Source organism: Mauremys mutica, chromosome 1 (genome assembly GCF_020497125.1).
Source record: "Mauremys mutica isolate MM-2020 ecotype Southern chromosome 1, ASM2049712v1, whole genome shotgun sequence".
In the NCBI taxonomy this organism is placed as follows: domain Eukaryota; kingdom Metazoa; phylum Chordata; order Testudines; family Geoemydidae; genus Mauremys; species Mauremys mutica.
The window spans coordinates 337,485,358-337,505,867 of record NC_059072.1 but is presented as its reverse complement, the minus strand read 5'-3'; the positions used below and the strand labels follow the sequence as shown (position 1 = coordinate 337,505,867).

General features: G+C 43.7%; 1 protein-coding gene and 1 pseudogene across 5 annotated transcripts in view; one reads left to right on the top strand and one right to left on the bottom strand.

Annotated features, from left to right (window-relative positions):
- The window catches only part of DEUP1 (deuterosome assembly protein 1), a 93,922-nt gene that overhangs the window by 61,981 nt on the left and 11,431 nt on the right, over window positions 1-20,510 (top strand). The gene's annotated exons all lie outside the window — the stretch shown is intronic.
- Window positions 10,532-11,213, bottom strand: LOC123378198 (annotated as a pseudogene).

Below are 20,510 nucleotides of genomic sequence, written 5' to 3'. Positions count from 1 at the left end.
CTACTCACGTACTTACAGTTAAGCAAATGCTTAAATGCTTTGCTGGATAGAGGCCAGAGTATATAGTGCCATGTGGGATCATAATGAGGAAGTATATTCTTTGTGCAGGTAATGATGTACTTTGTTGAATCTATTATCATAATTTGTAAGAGGAGTCTTTTTATGTCTTTTAAATAGTAACAGTTGAATGTAACAGTTGAATTACACAGTTTGTGTACTTCTAGCAAGCCACACAGACTAAATAGATGAGGTGCTTTTTCCCCACCAAAAAGCAGCATTTAGCATAAACTGAGATTAACACCACACAGCTAATTATAACCCAAAGAACCAAGGAGAAAGAAACAATCAATTACCAGCCCAACCATTGCTGATTTTGTTAGGAGAGTCAAAATCCTACTCACTCTATACAAACAGTCCAGTGTCTACAAAATCATAAACTCTTACTGGGGAAGTTAAGTGTCTGTATGTTGCGAAGTTCATTCATTGATTAAATCCTCATATCCATATTATTTTACTATCTTTTCACTTTCTCTGTAACTTTTCTCGTGATGAAGTGACAGCATAGTCTGAAAATATAATATTTTTGAGTCTGTATGTGACTCATCTCTGCCGAATGGAAACTATTGTGTTGTTTCCGTGTTCCGTAAAGGGCTGTTTGTATTGGTAGCCTTTTCTTCAATCGTGTGGCTCAAATCACAACAGCAAGATCTGAAGCTTGTCATAGTCTTATCTTAGTTTACTGTTAGTATCAGTATTGGTTTTGGTATTTTTATTAAAAACTGTATTGATAGTCATAAATATAACATTTTGTAACGGGCCCAGCTCCATCCTTGTTCCCTGCAGAAATCGCACAGACTCCACTAGGTGTGCTCTTAGTGACACTTTATTTCTATTTCTTTTCACCAGTATCACCACAGACCCCGTGCTCCCACCTATTTACAATCTTTGCTGAGTTTTATGCTCACTGCGTAGCATCTGCAAGGAACAGAGATCTTCCTACTCTGGGACCACTGCATTGCCAGGCTCAGCTAGCCCTGTTTCTCCCACCCACCCCTTCTTGCACTTCCTTCCTATGCCTCTTTTATCAGGGGCCAATTGAACATTTACCCCACCCAGTCCATTACCCTGATTACATAATTACTCCCATTCAGCTTCTCCTGGGACACTAATTAGCCTCCAAGTGATCAGAGTATAGGCTCACCTACTTACTCCCTGAAGAAAGACATTCTTAGTATGCTTTATGATTCATATGTCAATGTACATTACTGTACCAAGTAGCTTGCAGTATTGTGCAGGATCTGGATATAAAATATTAAAATAACCTATAGCTCTCCAACTGCTATACACCCATATTTATTAGTCAAATAAAGGTCATGTTAACAACAATTCTCTCCTTTCCTAAAATTCTCCTTTCATACAATTCCTCATCCCCTCAAACATTTAGAAAGCTCTGCTGAGATCCTTTACATATCATCCACTAATGTTTTACTTCTCTTTCATTAAAATCATAATGCAAGACATTGGTTGGGGAGTATCAGAGTTGCTAAATTACTTTTGTATTTATTCTAAGATATTAATATGGATACAAAATTTGCATAAAACATTTTTCATACATTTTTGTTTTTTCTATAAGACAGCCTTTTACAAATGAAATATACTGTAAATGTTTATTAGTAATGGAGACTGATATTTGTATGTGTGGTCTTGTCAATTTTTCCTTTGAAGACATTCTTGATGGAATTAAACGCACACCATCCTGTCCGAATCCTTCGTGAGAATTCTCCGTTCATGTCTTGGCGCATATTAACTTCTTGGCCCAAATATACATACTGTTCCACTTCTTCAATTTCTTCTTGTGTTATCTCTATTCAGGCTTTTCGTAAGACGTCTGATCGCATGTATTTCGTTTTGCAACAGTTCATTTTCAGACTGACCTGACTGCTTTTCTTGTCGAGTCTCCGTAGCATGCTCTGCAGTTGGTTAGTGCTTTCAGCAATTAGTACAATGTTGTCTGCGAATCTGAGATGAGATAATTGTTCTCCATTTATATTAATACCACTCTTCCAATTGATCTTGTTCATAACCATTTCAAGGCAGGCGGTAAATAGTTTCAGTGAAATTGTATCTCTTTGCTTTATGCCTTTCTGGATTGGGATGCGGAGCGGAGTTTTGAGGAGAGTAATGTCTGTTGTACATCCAGTATTCACTTCCTTCAACAAACTGAGGTACTGCGTATTAATGCCCTGCTCTGTGAGCGCCTTTAATATTGCGTTGAACTCGACGCTATCGAAGGCCTTTTCATAGTCGACAAAAGCAATGCACAGCGGGAGTTTGTATTACCTCGCTCTTTCTAGGAGCTGGCTAAGGGTAAATATATGGTCAATCGTGCTGAAATTTCTTCTAAACCCTGCCTGCTCTCTCGGCTGTTGTTCATCCAGACTCTGTGAGAGTTGGTTCATTATCACCTTTGTAAAGAGTTTAAAGATGAGAGATCAGGCATATAGGGCGATCCTCCTTCTTGTACAGCAAGATGGTATTCGACTCCTTCCAACTTGATGGTATTTTTCCTTCTTCGAGATATCGACTGAATCTTAAAGCGAGGGCCTTCCAAAGTTTTTCGCCTCCTGCAGAAATCATGTCTGACGTTATTCCATCTTTGCCTGGAGCTTTTCCCTTCTTCATCTGGTGTAGTGCGCTTCGGACTTTGCTGACGATTATTGGGGGGACACGTTCTTTTGACTCTTGGAGCGTTGAGAGAGGGACGTTGATTCTTGCTTTGAACAGTTCTGTATAGAAGTCCTTGCAGACCTCCTCCATCCCTGCTCTGTCAATTACTGTCTCTCCATCCTTGTTCTTCAGTGCTGTTACACTCAATCTATACTGCGCCAATTCCCGCTTGCATGTCCTGAGGCTTGTGTGATTCAGCCGTTTTAAAGAGCTTTTCTTTCTGGAAGTTCTCAAAGTCGTCCTTCAGTTTTTGCTGTATAAGCTTGCACAGAATGGAGTACTTGAGGTTGTTATCCAAGCTCCTTTTCATATTTCTCCGCTTCTCTAACAAGCTTTTCATTTAGTTCAAGATTATTCCCTTTGCCTTCTTCATCTTTTCAATTTCAGCTGCTTTTATGCAACGTCTCAGCTTGCTAGCAAAGATATTATAGTCCTCATCACATTTTTCTGTCTGGCTCCAGTCAAACCCAGAAATCACTTTCTTCAGCTTTGCTTCATCAAAAATACTATTATAAATATTATAAATATTTTGGAATTTTTTCTACATTTTCATATTGATTTCATTTACAACACAGAATACAAAGTGTACATCGCTCACTTTATATTATTATTTTGATTATAAATCTTTGCACTGTTAGAAAGATAAACAAAAGAAATAGTATTTTTCAGTTCACCTCATACAAGTACTGTAGTGCAATCCCTTTATGAAAGTGCAACTTACAAATGTAGAATTATTATGTTGCTTTATTTTTAGTGGCTATGTAAAAAAATGTAAAACTTTAGGGCCTACAAGTCCAGTCAGTCCTACTTCTTGTTCAGCCAGTCACTAAGACAAACAAGTTTTGTTTACATTTACAAGAGATAATGCTGTCCACTTCTTATTTACGTCACCTGAAAGTGAGAACAGGTGTTTCCGTGGCACTGTTGTAGCCAGTGTTGCAAGGTATTTACTTGCAAGATATGCTAAACATTCATATGCACCTTCATGCTTTGGCCACCAGAAAGGCAATTCCTTAAGGTATGGTAGGCAATTTGTTAACAAGGAAATGGGTTCATCCCTAATAAGTTTTATGAGTACTCAATGCAAAGAAATATTTGCTGTTAAAGCCCTGTGTAGCAGAAGTGAAGTATTTGTGAGTCCTGACCATCAAAAGATACCTGGGTGTCAAGAGAGCCTTCCTCTCTCTGCCTAAGTTCAGGCATAAGACGCTCATCTATGTACAAGGCAAGTCATTTTTTTTAATGGCTTATTCCCAGCTGATATCTGGTCCTTTCCTACTCCTGAGACAGCATGTAGGTGTCACTATAGCAGTAGGAATGGACAAATGCTCACAAATCTTTTGCAGTTGGATAGCTGCATAATATAGGGAGCTCTTGGGTATAAGAGAAGGTGGGATGCTGTGACACTTCCCAAGGGTACCCAGGGTGTGAGGCACCTTACTAGCAGCTGCCCTTAGCGGGAGAAAGCCTTGTTTGTGTCTTCCAGGGTTCAGGTCCCTGACTCCACCAGCCACAGGCAACAAAAGCACTCCCCTCTCAGCCCACGCAGCCTTGGCTATCCCTCACCAGGCAAGCAATAGGCACACTCCAATCCCCCAACACTCGCCCTGGACTGACCAGCCCTATGCTTACAGAATTCAGAGATACACTACTCCCAGTGCAATAACCAGGACCGGCTCCAGACCCCAGCGCGCCAAGTGCGCGCTTGGGGCGGCATTTTGCCGGCAGGGCGGCAGGCAGCTCCGGCGGACCTTCTGCAGTCATGCCTGCGGGAGGTCCGCAGGTCCCGCAGCTCCGGTGGACCTCCCGCGGGCATGACTGCGGAGGGTTCGCTTGTCCTGTGGCTCGGGTGGACCTCCCTCAGGCATACCTGTGGATGCTCCACCGGAGCCGCGGGACCAGCGCACCCTCAGCAGGCACGTCTGCAAGAGGTCCCCTGGAGCCGCGGGACTGGCGACCGGCAGCGCGCCCCCTGCGGCATGCCGCCCTGCTTGGGGCGGCCAAATTCCTAGAGCCGCCCCGGCAATAACACATCCAATTTACACTTTCACGTCTGCTCGACTCACAGCACTTAGTTTTGTTTACAGAGAAAACAAGTAAAAGTTTATTTATCAAAGAACAGATATTCTAGAAGAAGCAAGTAGAATTAATGGAAACAAATGGTTATGTATAAAATAAAACTATAACTTGTTTTCTAGAATTTAAACTTAACTAACAAGACATCCCCCTGTCTCTTAAAGGATAGCTCATCCAAAGTTTTTCTCCCAGTGTTAAACAGCCAGACTGGTTGTGATCTTCCATCCATAAGAACAGCCAGCTAGCAGCTTGTCCCCTAGGTAGATGTACCTTTGCACCCCCGGAAATAGTTCCATTGTTTTCACTTGTGAACAGGATAACCCCTGCTGCTTGTTTTTGCCTGTAATAATCTCTTGGAGAGAGTCTTCAATCACTTGATTAGCATTTTGCTCAGATTGTAAATATGTATTCATTGTGAAGGATAGGATACTTAGTTTACATATAGCCATACACGTAGATAAGCATTTCCTGCCTAAAAGAAACTTGTTTATCACCTTAAGAGCATAATTTTCAGTATAGATATATAACTCCTTACATATTATCTGTACGTATATTTTGCAGTGCGTGACATAGGTTTTCAGTATAGACGTTACATGACACATTCCCTTCACATACACAACAACTCCTGTGGGATGTCAGGTTTTATTACTATTACATCGCCAGAAGTGCCCATGGCAGGGCTCAAAAGGCCTCAGAAATTTTTGAGGCATAACTTCCTTTGTCACAGAATGTCAGTTATGGAATTAAACTCTAGTTATGCATGGATGGGTTTCTTTATTGTCATAATTATATCAATAGTTTCCCAACAAATCCACATAAATGACCTTTTATCTTACTTTTTTGCATTTGATAATATCAATTACCCCATTCAGTACATCTGAGTCAAATTGTTACCCCTTTCTGGATGACTGTAGGAATTTGATAAGAAATAATACCCTAGACATTTCCTACTAGTGTTCTGTATTGTTTGTTTAGATACATAAAAAGTTGAATATAGCATATTTTAACTGATTTTTTTAAACCTTGTTTTGTATTCTTTTGTATTATTCTTTTGCTACTCACTTTGCAAAATAGTACAGGATATGTTAATACTGCCTGATAAAACAACACAGTGGGGGCATATACAAACCAACATGAGAGGTAAACTGCTCTGCAGGAGATTATCTTAATAAGCAGTTAGAACTACAACTCCTGCTGCAGAGCCTTGTGTCCTGCCAGTTTCATTTGTTGTAAGTTTCATTAAATGCATTTTAATGCCTTGTCTGCTTTTGGTGTTCTTCAGTGACCTGATTTTTAAAAGAAACAGCATTTCAGATGTCCTGAATAAATTATCATGTTAAACTCCATGTTAAGGGGGAAATAGTGAATTCAGACTTAGAAAAAAAGCATATTGTATAAATATCTATAGTTCTCAATTCATTTTAGCCAGTGAAGTACTGAATTACCCCAAAATATGTAATAAACATTAAATTGAAAATTAAAAGACAATTAAAGTAGTTAATTAAAAGAAAAATAAACTACTTACTATCATACTTTATGCAGTATAGCAAAGTAAAAATGAATGGAAAGATAAAAATTGTGATTTTACCAATTTGAAGAACCTGTGCAACAGCAAAATTCCAGGAAGTAAAGATTTAAATAATTGTCAGCCACAGATATTATATGGTTTAGGTTTTCTGAACCTGTATATTTAATTCTTGGCTATTTCTACTTTCTAAAAGTTATTCTAGTGCAATATAATAATACATTTGTCTAATGATCTTATATTTTTCAGCCTAAAATTTCCTTTTCAAAGTGAATGTACTGTTGTTGCTATTTTTAATCATAACATTTACAATATATTGTTTCTGGTTGCACCAACTGTATGCTAGCCACTATAAAAGGAGGTATGGTAATTTTCTAAAAGAGCTTTAAATATTTTTAGAATTTTATTCTTTTACTTATCAGAGGGGTAGTCGTGTTAGTTTGGCTCTGTAAAAAGCAACAGAGTCCTGTGGCACCTTATAGACTAACAAATGTATGGGAACATAAGCTTTCATGGGTGAATACCCACTTCGTCAGACACATGCGTCTGACGAAGTGGGTATTCACCCACGAAAGCTTATGCTCCCATACATTTGTTAGTCTATAAGGTGCCACAGGACTCTTTATTCTTTTACTTATTGCTCAGGAGAATCTTAGTGTCAGAGGCAATAGAAGAACCCAGGTACTTTATAGAACTTTTATTTTATAACCATCTGAGATCTGTTAAATGTTATTCCAAACTGTGAGTGCTGATCTTTCTCTCATGATGGAAATCTAAAAAGTACCTGTGAATAAAATATAACTGTAATTCTAATTAGCTTTGTTAAGAACTTCAAAGTGAGACCCCCCCCCAAATCTTTGATAAAACTTAGATATATACCTACAGATTTTCCCTTCATTCATTAATCTTGTAATTTAATCAAAAACCAATCCAATTTTTCTGGCATGATTTGTTGTTTATGCTTCCACTACCCTTAATAGAGGGGGAGAAAACCCACTAATTGTTTCTCTATTTTATTAGGGATTAAAGTTAGATTTAATGGATGGTGATTGCCAGGATCTGTTTGTTTGTTTGTTTTTTGAAGATGAAGACTGCGCACAAGCACAGCAGTGTATACTATTTAAAGTTATTGTAATGTAATTTGGGATACTTTGAGAAAGAAATGTGTTCCACTTTTTATAAGATACTTAAATATTCATTGGGTCAGACAGAGAAAAACTCTATAGCCCAGTGGGTGGGGTAGTCACATGGGAGACCCAGGTTCCAGTCCCTGCTCCAATCAATATTTTAGTATTTTATACAAAGTGGAATAGCTTCAATAGGAGGGAGAGCGAGAGCAAAGCCCACTGCTGAATATCCTATAGCCTGGTGGTTAGAGAACTTACCTTAGAAGTGGGAGATCTGGTTTTCAAGTCTCTGCTCAAAATCAGGCAGAGTGGGTACTTGAATCTGGGTCTCCCATTTCCTATGTGAGTGCGCTAACCATTTGGATTTTAGGAAGTAAGGAGGATAGCTCTGTTGCATCGCAAGAGTAGGAACGAAGTCCAAGCAGAGAGAGAGTGTGTGTGTATGCAGCCATCTTTATTCATTCCCAGCATGCTCTTATATACAACATGATAAGCAATCACAATTGCTAATTAGTTAATTAAACCCACACAGCCGCAGCTGTAACTCATAGGGTAATTATCATTCTACACACCTGTCTACCTATTCACAATTAGCTGGCCAATGAGAACAAGCCCAAAGCCAGCCCTTCACACACAATTCTCAATCCAGAAGCCTTCAGCATCTCACATTCAATCCCACATCTCCCCCCTTTATTTACAATCAAAAGAAAAGGGAAAAGGAAAACAAGATAAAAACATTCACCAAACATTTTCAACTTATAACAGCATAACACCACAATCTATCTTAATCAAATATTATGTTATTAAACATTTGCAGCTCATAACAGCATAACATTATAACCTATCATAAACAAAACTTTATAAGATCAACCTATATGACCATTCAATCCTTAACATATAATTTCAAAAACATCAAACGAACAAAACAAAACACAATAAACAAATGATGTAACCTCTGCAGGCCCCCCCCCCTTTTTTTTTTTTTTTTTTTTTGACTCATCCCTCAGCTGTCAGGTGATCAAACTGACACTGAGGGTGGTGGGGGGTCTTAAGGAAAAAACATCAAACCACATGACAATACAACAACAATTCTGGCCAGAAAACAGACAACACAAAACATAACAAGGAACATAAAACATAAATCTTAGTTCTAAATAATAATTGCATGGTACCACACAGATTTTCTTTCAAACACAAAAAATCATCTCAAGTGAGTAATTCATTCATGGAGGATCAGACAGAAAAAGTCCTGGCAGAGCTAACAAACAGCTCTCCTCCGGGGGCTCTGGTTTCGCGACATCTGAGCGCGTCTCGTGAGGCTCCTCCGCATCTGCCTGCCGTCACTCCGAGGACGCAACCAAGGCCGGACCCACCTCGCTGGCATCCACCTGGGACCCGCATCAGTGGCAACACACACATAACCCCTGCCCCACGTTAGCAAGTCAACTGGTCCTTTCCATATTTGCTGCTGATAATCAAACCATTTGACCGAGGGTCGGGGGGCCGCACCCTGCTCTTCCCCAGTCATCCCGCTGACATGTTTAATCGCGGGGGGCACCTGGCTGTTTTTACCAAGATGTAACCAATTAAGAGCTTGCAGCAACCAAGCGGCAGGCGTCTTATCCAAGGCGTCTGCCCGCTCACTGCAAATCCCCCCTTTTTGTCTTAAAAGGAGCGCCTTAAAAGAGGCATGAGCACATTCAATAATAGCGTGTAGTTTGTCTGCTTCAGCCTGAAGGGTTTGGACAAGTAGTTCTTTGGCTTGTAGCTCCTTCTTAATTTCACTCAGCTCAAGAACCGCAGCTCTATAATGACGACGGTTATGTGCTGCATCTACTTTGGCTGCCGCAACCTGCTTTTGAAGGTTATTAACGTTTGACTTTTCTCTTTCGAAGGCAGTCTGTAAAGCTTGAATATTTAGGACTGCTTGAACCCGGAGATTCAGCTGCACCAGGTCTGCCTCTCTCTCTGCTAGTACTGTTTCGAGGATGGTGCTGTGCTCTCGCAAAGCAATGTTAGACTGACCAAAACCAGTGAGCTTCCCCCGTTCATGTTCCAGTTCGAGGGCCAACTTCTTGTTTATTTCTTCCAAAAGTTTTATCTTTCTCCTAGATTCTCGAAGCTCCTGGCTGGTAAGTGAAATTACTTCTTGCAGCTCTTTCTCTGACATCATCTTACTGTGGCTAACAGCCTGCAGCTCTATCTCCAAAGCTTGAATCCGTTCATGGGAAACCTGGTTATTTCCTCCATCAGCGATTTGTGCATCCCGTTCTTTCTGCACTGACTGGAGGTGGCTTTCTAACTCCACTATCTGCTGATGAACCTGGGATACTTCCTTCTGAAATCTTGAGCATTCAACATCAATGGACTGCTTTTCACTTCGAAGTTTCAGTAACTCCCGTTTTAATTCTTTCACTTCCAAATCCAGCCGCTTCTTTGTAGATTTCAATTCACTAATCAGCTGGTCCTGTGAACTTGCATTTCTTTGATAAGCTTCCACCATTACCTTTTGCTGTAAGAACTGCTCCTTCAATCGTCTCTGCGCGGTGAGCCATACTGGACTCAGGGAGAAAACCTTCTTATCGCCCTGAGCCACTGATTTCCAGAGCTCACAGCCCAACCGCTCCCAAACAGTATTACTACTCGATTGAACGGAAAGTCCCCCTCTTCGTCCCCACCGCAACAGGCGGGATAACGCATCAGAGGGGAACTTTTCTCCCCACCGCTCCGTGATGCGTATCAAATCTGCTGACGCAGCAGTTCCCATATTAGCTGCTCACTTCTTGGTTCGAGTGTGCCTCCCTTGTCAGATGCCCTGCGGCTCCCAGCCGCTTACTCGAACACCCTGCGGCTCCCAGCCACTTGTCAAGTACGTCACCCTGATTCGAACGTCCCGCGGCTTCCCAGCCGCTCGTTCGGATTCCCTGCGGCTCCCAGCTGCTTGTCAGGCATGCCTCCTCTCTCGGACGCCCTGCAGCTCTCAGCTGCTCGCTCGGACGCCGTGCGTTTTTTTTTTTTTTTTTTTTTTTTTTTTCTCTCTCTCTCTCTCTCCTCCGGCCGCTCAACGCTGGGACTTCAGGCGCGTCCTTCTTTTTCTTTTTATCAATTCAGGCCACCAACACTATCTTCATTCAAGATTGGCAACAGTGGTACTAGTACTTATCTTGTTTTAGTTCTGTTTGCCTTCTTGATAGTTCACGATTTGTCTTCTAGTGACTTCAGTTATGGGTTTAGTTCTTTTTGCATTTCATTCATTTCCTTTGCCTCAGCCTTCTCATACTTTCCTCTCCTTCTCCTAGTGATAACCAGTACAATAATTCCAGCAACAATTGCTAGTACCACCACTACAATGACTGCAATAATACCAGCAGTCAGACGTTTCATGGAAAACTCTGGGGGCTTTTCATCAACATAGTAGATTAGAGCTTGATCAAATTTTAGAGGTTCTTCACTGATGTTTATCTGTAGTGTGAGTCACCTTTGACATCTTTTTCAAAGTAGTAAGCCACGTCAGATATATCCACACTCTTGGCAGACTTCTGGGAAACATTTTGTTTCAGTTCAATAGTGATATAAGGTTTTTCATACACAACATCAGTTATATACTCTGGATTCAGCGAGTAACGCTCCTTAAATTCATTTTTGATGATTACCTTCAAAAGAGAAGCATCCACAGCTGTACTTCTCTCACTGTGTTTTGTTTCAATGATGATCCAGCTTGTTCTGACTAGTTCACTGCACTGTAAGTCTGTATCACATCGGGGTCACCATTTGTTGCATCGCAAGAGTAGGAACGAAGTCCAAGCAGAGAGAGAGTGTGTGTGTATGCAGCCATCTTTATTCATTCCCAGCATGCTCTTATATACAACATGATAAGCAATCACAATTGCTAATTAGTTAATTAAACCCACACAGCCGCAGCTGTAACTCATAGGGTAATTATCATTCTACACACCTGTCTACCTATTCACAATTAGCTGGCCAATGAGAACAAGCCCAAAGCCAGCCCTTCACACACAATTCTCAATCCAGAAGCCTTCAGCATCTCACATTCAATCCCACATAGCTCCTCCTCAGTTTTTTGTGGAAAAAGGTCTGATTTGGCTTAGGCACCTAACTCCAGGAGAGGGCTTATAGTTGTAAATCCTGAGTGCACATGGGCACTTCCCTCCAGCCCAAAGTTAAGAGACTAACTCCCTTTGAGGAATAGGGCTTAGGCCACACCCCTCTCGTTGGCATTTCCTACTAGCTAGTTTAGGCAGCTCCCTGCTCAGCCTGCTGGTTTATGTAAATTCTTTTCTTAGATTCCAAATTTTTCCCATGCATTTATGGTAGCTTGTGAACCTAACTCGGGGCTGTGGATTCCACTAGGTGCCAGGAAGCCTAAAAGTTAGATGTTGTGGGTATATCTACACTGCAATAAAAGACCCATGACATCGAGTCTTAGAGCCCAGGTCAATTTACTCAGGCTAGCAGGGCTTGAGCTGTAAAGCTAAAAATAGCAATATAGGCACTCTGACCTGGGCTGGAGCCCAGGCTCTGAAATCCAGCAAGGTGGTAGGGTCTCAGAGCTTGGGCTCCAGTCCAAGCAGGGATGGCCAACATTTTTAGCCCCTCAGCCCAAGTCTCATGAACCCAAGTCAGTTCACCCAGGCTCCGATAATTGGTACCACGTGTTTTTCTTTGCAGTATAGATATACCCTGTAATGTTGAGTCTAAGCTCTTATTGTGCATCTAGAGCTTAGGAGACTAAGAGCCATATTTTCAGAAGTATTTAGGCACTTAAAGATGCAGATAGCCCTCTAGGACCATATTTTCAAAGGTATTGAGACACATGAAGGTCCAGATACACCTAAAAACATAAGAACTACCATCCTGAGTTAGACCAATGGTCCATCTAGCCCAGTATAATGTCTCTGACAGTGTCCAGTACCACAGCTTCATTGGGGGAATGTACAGAACAAGGCAATTTTGGAGAGATCCACCCCTGTCTTTTCCTCCAAGCTTCTGGCAGCCAGAGGTTTAGGGTTGCCCCAAGCATGCGGACTGTGACAGGGCTTGGGTGGCCAGGTGGCCTAGTGGTTAGATCGTCAGGCTCTCAGATGCCTGCTGGGCTGAGTAGTCTTAGTCCTTAAGGCTGAGCGGGTGGTAGGGGGACCCGGGCCTCCCCTCTCCCCCGGGTCCTAGCTCAGGGCCCTGTGTGTATCAACCTCTGGACAGTTGGTGTCTCTCCTGGTGGAGAGTCAGAACCTGCTATCCTGGGCTAATTCTTACAAGTCCCCCAAGCTACTCTCCGCCATCCCAGGAAAAGAAGTTGGCATTCAGGTGGGCTCTTCCAGTCCAGTATTGAATGCGGAAGGAAAAGGGATAGAGGGAGAGGTACCACCTCATAATTCAGGGGTTCATATCATTCATGGCATGTAGCCATTGGAGAGGGGCATGGTCGGTGACTAGAGTGAAGTGAGTGCCCAGAAGGTAATTGCATAGTGAATCCATAGCCCATTTTACTGCCAGTACCTCTTTTTCAATTATAAAGTGAGCTTTCTCCCTTGGAAACAGTTTCCAGCTAATGTACAGAATGGGTGTTCATCACCTACTACTACCTGGGATAAAACTGCTACTGTGCCCACATCCGAAGCATCCATCTGTAGCAGGAACTCCTTGGTGAAGTCAGGGCTATATAGAACAGGTTCTTGGCAGAACTGGACTTTCAGGGTTTGAAAGCCTCCTCCCAGGCTCTGGTCCACTGGATCTTTTTTGGGCTCTTATTCTTGAGAATATCGGAAAGAGGGGCTGCAATGGTTGAGAACCCTAGAGTAAATCAGTGGAAGTATCTGGCCAGTCCTAAAAAATGGTATAATCGTTTCTTCATAAAAGGTGGGGGGCACGCCTGGAGGGCCTTAACCTTGCTGACCTTTTCCCAAAGTATACCCGAGGTAGGTGGTCTCATCCTTGCGAGGTGACATTTAGCGGGGTTTGCCATCTGGTCGACCTCCTTGAGAGATTGCAACACAGTTGTCACGTGTTTTAGATGGTCCTGCCAGTCTTGGCTGTAGATAACAACGTTGTGTACGTATGCGGCAGCATACTGGCTGTGGGGTTGGAGGCATCTCTCCATTAGCCTTTGGAATGTGGCTGGGGCCCCGTGCAATCTGAAGGGCATTGTCTGGAACTGAAGAGCCCAAAGGGGGTAGAGAAAGGGGATCGGCCAATACCCTTTTGTTAAATCTAGAGTGGTGATGTACTCTGGCTTCCCTAGCTGGTCAAGCAGTTTATAAATGTGAGGTATCAGGTACATGTAAAATTTTGATACTGCATGGACCTTTCGGAAATCGGTGCAAAATCAGGTAGTCCCATCAGGTTTAGGGACTAGCACTACAGGGCTTTTCCAGTCAAAAAAATTATTCTTCAATCACGCCCCACTGTAGCATTGATTGGAGTTCTTGCTTCATGGGCAAGAGGGTAAGGGTTTTCCCTGACCTTAACTCCCGGTTCCATCTGAATATTGAGGGTTATCAGGTGGGTTCACCCCGGTTGGGTAGCAAATACTGAGGAGAAGGAGGTGATCAATTTCTGAGCCTGGATTCTCTGTTCTGGAGTAAGGTTGTCCCCAATCTTGAACACCCTCGGCTTTGAGGCCTTGGCAGCCTGTGGGCCTAATTCAGGCTCTGGTGGGTAAGAAGTTATTAGTAGGCTTTCCTGGGCTTTCCACAGTTTTAAAAGGTTCATGTGGTAGATTTGTTATACCTTCTGCTTGTTGGGTTGTCTGATTTCGTAGTTCACCTGTCCTACATGTCGGATCACCTCATACAGCCCCTGCCAGTGGGCTAAGAACTGTGTCAGAGCTGGGCAATAACAAAGTACCTGATCACTGGCTCAAACTGCTGGAGGAGAGCACATTTATTGTAGGCTGCTTCCTGAGTGCTTTGGGCACGTAGGAGGTTCTCCCTGGCAAATGAGCCTAAAGATTCAAGAGATGACTGCTCTTCTAACATTTCCCAAATGAGGTCCAAAATCTCTCATGGTTGCCATCCATATAAGAGCTCAAATGGTGAGAAGCCAATGGAAGACTGGGGAGCTTCTCACGTCACAAATAGAAGAGGAGAAACTAACTGGTTCCAGTGTCAGACATCCATAAGGACGAACCTTCGGAGCATCTTTTTTAGTGTTCTGTTAAAGCACTCCATTTACTTGATTTTCAGTAAATGGCAAAATTGCTTCATCAAGTTTGTTCCTTGATCTGTTAAGATCTCCTATAGCATCCCAACTCAAGTGAAGATTTTCATAAATTCTGTGGCAACAGTTTTGGTGTTCATGGACCGTAATGGTACAGCTTCCGGGTACCAGGTTGCATAGTCCACTACAACTAAAATGAACTGGTATCCTGTAGCGCTCTTCTCCAGTGGGCCAACTATGTTGATTCCAATCCACTCAAAGGGTACACTCATAAGCAGGAGGTGAATCAAGAAGGCTTTCTCAGTTGGTCAAGAGCAGTGAGATGACACTCCAGGCATGAGGCACAGAAATCCAGCACATCTTTGTAGACCCCAGGCCAAAAAAAATGGGCCAGAATCCCAGCTAGTGCCCTTCCAAGGTGCACTGTGAAGGGTATCACATGGGCCAGTTGCATAACCTCCTTCCAGTAGGGTCGGGGCACCAAAAGCTGATTCCAAACCTCCTCAGTTTCTCAGTCGTTCTCTGTGCATTATAGATGGTCACCCTGAATCTCAAAGTGTGGGAACAGTCCCATTTGATGGGATTCGACAGATTCCCCATTCATTGCAGCCACTTGAGTGTATTCTCAGCTCATTGTGTTGTCTGCCTGTTGCTCTTCCATGAAGTTGGAGAACTGAATCAGAATCTCTGACTCAGGTAATGGAGGGGGCTCCTCATCTGGTTGAGACGGGGTTTGGTCTTGCTGGGTTGGCACTGAAGAATAGGAAGTCCCCTCACCAACAAGTATGGCATGGCAGGACTAGCTGAACCCAAAGGTTTTCTTTAACCCTTGCTATGCCAGCTAGTAGTTTCTCTGCTTCATCACAGGGACTTATACTGAAACTATCCTCCATGAACATATGTAAGGGTATGTCTACACTACCCGCCGGATCGGCAGGTAGTGATCAATCTATTAGGGATTGATTTATCGTGTCTAGTGTAGATGCGATAAAATCAATCCCCGATCGCTCTGCTGTTGACTCCGGAACTCCACCGCAGTGAGAGGTGGAAGCGGAGTCGACAGGGGAGCGGCAGCGGTCAACTCACCGCCATCCTCACAGCCAGTTAAATCGACCTAAGATATGCTGACTTCAGCTACACTATTTGCGTAGCTGAAGTTGCATATCTTAGGTCAACTCCCTCCCATTGTAGTCCTAGCCTAAGTCTTTTTTGAACACAGTTATACTTTTGGCCATCACTTTTGGCAGTGAGTTCCACAGATATTGTATGAAAAAGTATTTCCTCTTGTTTGTATTAAACCTGCTGCCTTTTAATTTCATCAGGGAACTCCAGTTTTTGTATTGTGGGAAACAGGGGTGTTGGAATAATTTGTATAGTGGGGATGCTGAGAGCCACTGAACCAAACTAAACCCTGAATATGATGGAAACCACTTCAAGCCAGGAAGTGCGGCAGCACCCGCAGTACCCGTATTTCTAGCACTTATGGTGGGAAAGGGTAAACAGCACTTCTCTATTCACGTTCTCCACACCATTCATGATTTTATTGACCTCTAGCATATCCCTCCCCCCCTTCTTAATCAACTCTTTTCTATGCTGAACAGCCCAAATCTTTTTAGTCTCTTCCATTATGGACACCACGCTGTACCCTTGACCATCATTGCGGCCCTTCTCTGAACCCTTTCCAGTTCCACTACATCCTTTTTGATATGGGGTAATCAGAACTGCACACAGTATTTAAGGTCATGTTAATGGGCACGATAGGGACAGAAATCAAAATTGAAGAAAAGAAACTCGAGAAGGTGGTCCTTCCAAGATATGTAAAATTGTCCATCAGCCAAGATGGTACTAGTTCCAAGGAAATAATAAGAATCAGGAAGGCAAACTGCATTTGGAAGACTCAAAAACATCTGGCAACTCAAAAACGTCTCCCTCAAGACAAAACTGAATGTGTACAAAACAATTGTTATTGCCATCACAACATATAGCAGTGAGACATGGCAACTTACCAAGAACGATACGCAAAAAGCTGAATGCATTTCACCAAAAATGTCTAAGAATATTGGGAATAACATATAGAGATAGGAAGACAAATGAAGAAGTCAGAAAAATTACTCGATAAGGTACTCTCTCACAAATAATCTACAAAAGAAGACATCAGTGGCTGGGACACGTGCTGACTTACCAAATACCATAACACTTACCAAATACCGCCCTTGAATGGAAGCCAGAAAACGCAAGAAGAAAGAGGGGAAGACCACGAATAACATGGAAACAAACAGTTCTGAACGACATCAAGCACCTCAGCATGAAACAGGAAAGTTTGGAGAGAAGGGTAGTTGACAAGGAAGGATAGCAAATGTGGGTAGCCCAATTTGCAGCAAAGCATGGGATGGACTAAGGTCTAAGGTAATACCATGGATTAAAGTGGCATTATGATATTTTAAGTGCCAATGCACCTAATTCTCTTTGAAACCAATGGTAGTTAGGCTCTAAGCACTTCTGAAAATCCCACTAGCATCTGCATCTTTAGGAGCCAAAAACTCCTTTGAAAATATGGCCTTTAGGCACTTTTGTAGTGTTAGAGGCAATGGAAGAACCCAGTGAGCATATAGACCTGTGGTTTTTTTATAACCATAACATCTCAGAATAGAAATCTAAACAGGTCTAAACAAATACTTCAAAATAAAATATAACTAATTCTAATTAACAGTGTTAAGCACTTGGAAGTGTGACCAATTTTGACATCATAGAACAGTTTTTTGGTTACTTCTTTGTGCCCCACTTTCACTAGAATTTCAAAATGCAAAGACCAATGGGTGACATGAGCACCTTTCCCTGATCGATTTGTAACTGAGGTCACTTTAGTTAGCATGTCAACAAAGCGGGGGGGAGGGGCAGTACCCTGAATTAGTGCCTGTTTATGCTTGTGTGTGCAGTGCAGTGTCAGGTTTGAAGGAGCCAGAACTTTGTAGTTGTTGCACATGAAAGTAGAGAATATATTTGCATGAGCTAAGAGATTTAGGGCTTCTCTGGCTGGCCAAAAATTTCTCAGAGTAGGTCATGAAGCTACTAAGATATGTGATGGCTCTTTAACTGGTAAATCTTGGGTCTGGTTTTCAAGAAGGGCCCATGTGTTTACAATTTAAAGTCTAATTTACATATTCCGTTGCCATAAATGCATGCACAAACTGGGAACTTGTGTTTACAAATATGATAATTGTCCATGCAAATCAAATGTGCAAATTCCACATGTCTTTTGTATGCACATTAACATACCAGAGTTTTTGAAAATCAGGTCTATTGTATGTTTCTAATTTTGTGTTCCCAAACAAGGAACTACATCAACATTTTCCCAGACAACTAGAGTTAAATTTTCAATCATCAGATGTATGCAGATGAACCAGACAATTGTTGCTGGTTTATTTTGAGGCTAGGACATGTTTTATTTTATTGTGAACATAAACTATGTTATTTCTGTTTTAATTTGCTCTTTTGTTTCCATGGTAATTATGACATAGGAGAAAGGGCAAAAATATATATTTTTTAGATAGTAAAAATAGAAACGTGGTGCTGCTGGTGGGTTTCTTATTTTTAAGTAGTAATTTCCAGATGCCATGCTGGATTTTTTTTGTTTTGTTTGGGGGTTTTGTTTGTTTGGTTTTGCTATTTGTATTCATAATTCTGGAAATGTTTGCATAATGGAAAAGGAGCCTTCATTCAAGTGTATTCTTTAATGCTTTCAGCCATACCACCATGATCTATAATTCCACTAGAACCTCAGGGATAAGCCCGGTCAGTAGCTAAATGGGAGACCCCCAGGGAAATCCAGGATGTTGCAGGAAGTGATATTCATAGGCGCCGACTTATATGGGGCTCTGGGGCTTTAGCCCCAGGAATAAATCCCAAGCAGGGGCTCTGCCCCACCAATGTTTTTTCTCCCCTGCTTGGAGCGCCCCCCCGCCGCCGCCAGGGCTGGAGAGCTTCCCCCCTCCCCTCCCCTCCCCGCCCGGCCCCAGAGAGCTTAACTGCCTGAACGCAGGCAGCTGCGTCTGCGTGTCTCAGTCTCTTCCTTGCCGCTCAGCTGCCTAGCATAACAGCAACAGCAGTCAGCAGTGAGTGCAAGCTGCTGCTGACTGTACCATCTCCGAGTGGAGGGGGAGGGGGGCCCGCCGTGCTGGTGGCAGCCCTCTCCTCTGCCCCACCCCGGAGGCTGGAGGCTTAAACGCAGGCATGTCTCTCTCCCTTGCCTTGCCTGTTGCCTCTGCTGCTGCCGGCTGCTGTTGCTTGCTGGAGCACCGGCCGGGGGAGGGGAGGGGGCTGTGCCATGTTTGGCATCCCTCCCCTCCCCCTACCTGGAGGAGATGCAAAGGGCACTTCCGGCCAGGACTCGGAGACTGACCTCACCCACCTGAGCAGGTCCTGGGCTTCCGTGAGTGTTTGACCCTATGATTTCCCCCCCAGCCCCCACTCCTGCCCAACGCTGGGGAAGGGGCAGCCCCATGCCATCCCCTCCCACCGTCCCCCCCCCCCGAAGCTACGGTGAGGGGCTGCAGGCTGCAGCAGGGGTCAGGGAGGCAGGAAGCCATATGTGAAGGCAGTGCCCCTCCCCTCCAGCATCCACCCACCACAGGGCAGATGGGGGAGGGGGATTCATAGACCTACCTGAGCAGCTGGGGCTTGGGTGAATTTTATGACACCCTGCTCCCCTGCCCCATAGCCATCACCATGCAGACCCCACTTCTGCCCCATGCTGGGCAAGGGGCAGCCCCATCCACAGTGAAGTTATGGTGAGGGGCAGCAACATGGAAGGCCACCTGTGATGGCAACCCCCACCCCCTAGTACCCATCACAGGGGAGGTGAGTGGGCTTTCTGGACCTGAGGGGCCCTAGGAAGGAACATATGCAGTGACTGTGGTGCAGAGTGAGTGTGCTGTGTGGGGCAGGGGGGAGAGGAGGGGTCCCTCCCCTGGAGCTTGCTGCTGCCAGTGGTGGTGATGGGGAGTCCTCTCTGGCCCTAGCCCTGGGGCAGCCTGTCTGCACCCCAAGTTCCTCATCCTCAGCCCTGCCTCACCCCAAAGCCTGCACCGAGCACGCTCCTGCACTGTGAACCCCTCATCCCCAGCCCCACCCCAGAACCCTCACCTGAGGGGAAAAACATGCAACTTAAATTTGGTGGTCAGTTTGGAGTATCATTGTATTTAGCACAATATTTGATTATTTTACACCCTTCAAAGTATGTAACTGGTCGTATACAGGTGTTTTCTCTGAATACTGTGTGTGCCTCAGTTTCCCCAATGCATTTCTTAAGGCTCTAGATGGTGGGATAAGGGGGTGTGATTGTTGTAAAGCCCTAGAGGGCCAGTGTGATGCTGTCTGCACAGAGAATGGCTGACACCCTGTCTCCAGGCAACTGATGGCCTGGGCCACTCTCCTGCAAGGTGCCAACTGAAGGTGTTGGAGAACAAAGAGATCAGGTGGCCTCCTAATGCTTGGAAAAGAGACAAAGGCCAGAGGAGGGAGTGTCAGTGCCTGTGCAGACTTCTGGGAAGCGCATGGTGTGGAAGGGGATGCTGGGATGCTTTGGAACAACTCCATACAAAGCCAGTCAGGACTCTAGGGGAGCCTCCTCTCTGAGCATACTGTCTCCAGGGCAAGAAGCTTACACCTTCCTGGGTCTGACCTCGGAGCATTCAGCATGCCCTTCCACACTGTGCACTTTCCGCAGCGAGTCTGCCCAGGCAGGTCCTGGGGCAACCAGAGGTCCCTGCACCCCAACTCCGCAGTCAGATGTGACTCTCAGCCAGACAGTAAAACAGAAGGTTTATTAGATGACGGGAACACAGTTTAAACAGAGCTTGTAGGTACAGAAAACAGAACCC